Genomic DNA, 4004 nt, shown 5'->3' on the forward strand with positions numbered 1-4004 from the left:
ATCAGAAAGCAAGAGACCCGAGAACTAGAAAGGTGAGGCTCACTGAGCCATTTATCCCTCCACCTTTCAATTAACCCCACATGTGTTTATTGGCCAGGTTGGCACAATAAATTAACTACCTCATTAGCCTGGCTTTTCAACACTTTAATAAGCAGCAGATTTACTGACTTCAATGTGTCCTTTGATTTCTTGACTGCTATTTCCATGAGCATTGGTTGTGGATACAAGCAAGATAAAATCTTTGACAAATTCAACCTTTTCTCTGTTTATCATGATGTTACCTACTGATCCAGCTATGCAGATTTTTATTTTCTTTAGATTGAGTTGTAATCCATACTGAGGGCTGCAATACTTGATTTTCTTCAGCAAGTGCATCAAGTCCTCCTCAGCTTCAACAAGCAAGATTGTGTCATCTGCATGCTGCAGGCTTTAATAAGCCTTCTTCCCATCTCGATGGCACATTCTTCTTCGTACAATCCAGCTTCTATGATGACTTTGCTCAGAAGTTGTGGAGCTTCCTGTGTTTGCAGTCCTGGCTCTCTCTTCAAGTTGAGGAGATTACTCTATCTCTTGAAATTTCGTGTCTTTGACTTTTTATTGTCATAATTCTCTGAGGTTCAGTAATAAATATGACATTTCTTATTTGAATCCCACTCATCCTTTTGAGTTGGTTTACTTTTCTTTTCACTTTTCTCTTATTTCTCTTGAGACGTACTTTGCCTTCTAATTTGCTTAGTCTGTCTTCTGTGAGACTGTGTGGCTCAGTGCCTCTCCTGCTTTATCTAATTCAGTTGTTTTATTCTTCAGCTCCGTCAGTTCCCTTAATTTTGTTTTGTGATGTTTTTGGTTTCTTTTTGAAGACTCTCAAATGATCAGTGCTCTGCAGTATGCTGACATCCCCAGGACAAATATCATCTTTCTCCTTTTCTTTGATGGTCCTTTTTTCTATCCTGATTCCCTATGTTTTACTTATACTGAACTTGGTCCAGTTTGGTACCTTTTCAATTTTCATTTTGCTTCTTTCTTTGACTTCTTTTTGTCGTGAAATACTTGGCTAACTAGTCGCCCTAGTGAAACAGTGGCCACAAGCCTGGCTGTCAATCAAAAGGCCATGGCCTGCATCCACCATTCATTCCATTGGAGAAAAATGTCGTAGACTACCTCTACAAAGACTTTCATGAAACTCCCTCAAGTCAGGTAAGTTCGCTTTGTATCCAAATGACCTAACGACAGTGAGCTTCCTATCAGGATGGCACTCTTTTTCAGTGCTGGCTCTGGGGTTCTGTCTGTGTGCTTGTTCTCTATGAACACTCACACACAGGAGGTGAAGTTACTTATTCAGAGACACTGTCATACAAAGTGGGGCTCCATTTTCCTGTGGCAATAGTGTGAGGCTCTCTATAGCTGTCCCTCATTGGAGCCCTGATGCACACATTTCCATGATATCTTCCTATGGGAAAAGTCCTATCTGTTGTCTCTATGAGAATAAAGTGTTTCCCTCACTGGACTGTCCTTATAATTCCTTCCTGTCCAAGTGCCTGTCCGTTATGGATCGGAGCAAGATTCAGCGGTACTCTCACAGTGTCATGTGCCCCTCTTGACCTTTTCTTTGTTGCATGGCCTGGAAGCTCCCACAACCTATGTCACTATTTTAAAAAGCAACTGGGATAGATCATCCTTAGATTATCTCCTTCTTTCTTTTCCATGTTCGGAGTGTCAGCAAAACCCTATCCAAAAATGACTGGGCTGCTCTAGCCCTCCCAGTGTTCCTGGATAGGACCTCTAGCTTCCTGAGCAGGGTCCGCTTCTCTTCTCCTCTCCTCCCAGACTCATCCTAACCCTCCAACGCCTCCGCTACGCTAGCTCTTCAGTAGATCAGCGGCTAAATAAATCCATAGGAGCATCCGCTCATTTCATGATCTTATCCTGCCTCTCATTTGTTCATTTCAATCTGGTTTCTGAAGTCCTTGGTTGGTACACATGGTTAACACACTTCACACACATCCAGAGGGGCCTCAAAAGAAAGACTTTTGGTCTTCTTTTGATGAAAAAAAAAATCAACATTGGACACCAGAAATGTAGCTCTACTCTGACACACATGTTTCACCATGAGTTGAAATAAATGCAATGACAACTCGGCTAGTTTTGTACATTTCCAAGAATAGCAGCCTCCATTTAACACCACCCTATACTCTAACCATCCCCATTGTAACTGTCATTTTAAAATGTACACCATTAGAGTGAGATAGATTTGTTTCATTTCAAACAAAGAGGGTGATTTGCTGCAAAGCCCACTCATTTAAAGGTCTAAGAGTTCTCTAAATTTCACCTTTGACAGATGCATCTTCAAAATTATTTGAAGTATCAACATTAAAAGAGACTGCATAGCTTTTATTTTGTAAATAACATTTTTATTTGGAATCATTAGAAATAAATGTCTTATTTGTGATAGTTTTAAATGTATAGAAAGGTTGCAAAAATTGGGAGGAGTTCATGAATGAGAAGGCTACAAAAAAGTCCATGTAAAATGTTATTGTCTTTTAATTCCACTTTTACACAAGTTTCTTGAAGCCCTGTCATATACGCCCTTCGCCCAGTTTCCAGTTCCCCTCATGCTGACATCTTACACTGCTGTGCTGCGTGGGTCCAAACGAAGAAGCCAGACTTAATGCATTAACCAAACTTCAGAGACTGGCAAGTTTTACCAGTTTTTCCATTCATGTCTCCTTTATGGTGGTCCCAGGACCTGATTCTGACAGCATTGAAAATGAAAATTCATCCTCTTCCCACACAATGCTCATTTTTTTCTAGCATTTATGTCCAAATATCAATATTTTCAGTCCCATGCATGGAACTGAAGAATTCCTTTGAGCTCTGCTGAATCTTAGTGGGAACAGTAAATTAGCCCATTTTCTCTTTGCTTTTCATTCTGCTCTTTGCAACAGCAAACTCACCTCTGTGCAGCACTTCCTGTTCTAGATGAAGCTGACGGAGAGCAGATGTCTGATGGATTTTAACATGCTTTTATTTAATTTTACCAAGGACACCCTGGAGAAGACCGTCTTATATAATCTTTCCTTCCTTCCTTCCTTCCTTTGTTCCTTCTCTTCTTCCTCCTCCTCCTATTCTTCTTATTATTATTTTCTCTCTCTCTCCCTTCAGAAGGAAAACATTTAGGTCAAATTTACATGAATTAAAATTCACGTGGATTTTACCTAGAACCAATAGAATACTTTCATAGCATCCACAGTGAAGCAGAGAAAAAGCCCTTGGTGAGCAATGCTTCTGATAATGCTAGTGAGCTTTTCTTTGTGGGACCTGAAGGGTCACGCTTAGGTGCAGCCCAATAGTACTTTAAACCTCAAATAATAATGGTGATGGGCATGTTCCCTCGGTCTGGGAAGATACAATACATTTTTTCCTTTTTTATTAATTGTTTTATTTGGAGCTTTTACAGATTTTATAACATTCCATAATTCAAGATCAAGAATAATTGTACAATTGCTACCACAATCAGTTTCAAAATATTTTATTTTTTCTTGAACTCTTTGATATAAGCTCCAATTTATTCCCTCCTTTACCCTCTCTACCCCCAGGAACCCTTATTTTCTTATTCTATTTTTATCATTTGCCATATCTCACCCCATCCAAGATAACCAGTCACCTACAATTATGTTATTCACTCCCCTCAAGTGGAGTTTAACTACAAGCCTTTAAGATCCCAGATGCTGTATCTTTTCATCAATATATAACTCCTTATATTTTGATCCTTGCTATCAGCTGACCCTTCATGACTCCCCCCACCCATCTTCCATATTCTCAGGGAATCATTACTCCCATTACTGTACACCCGTTATTGTTTCTGAGGGTTTATTTATCTTGGCTTTCATGCATCCAACAATTTTAATTATACAAATGAACATATGCAAGACTAACAAGATTAATAAGGTAAAACAAAGAGCATAATAATAAGGGGAAGAAGTATTAAAGAGCTAGAGGATAGT

Source organism: Echinops telfairi, unplaced genomic scaffold (assembly GCF_000313985.2).
Source record: "Echinops telfairi isolate 266 unplaced genomic scaffold, ASM31398v2 ScPeMD7_9;HRSCAF=40, whole genome shotgun sequence".
Taxonomy (NCBI): Eukaryota; Metazoa; Chordata; class Mammalia; order Afrosoricida; family Tenrecidae; genus Echinops; species Echinops telfairi.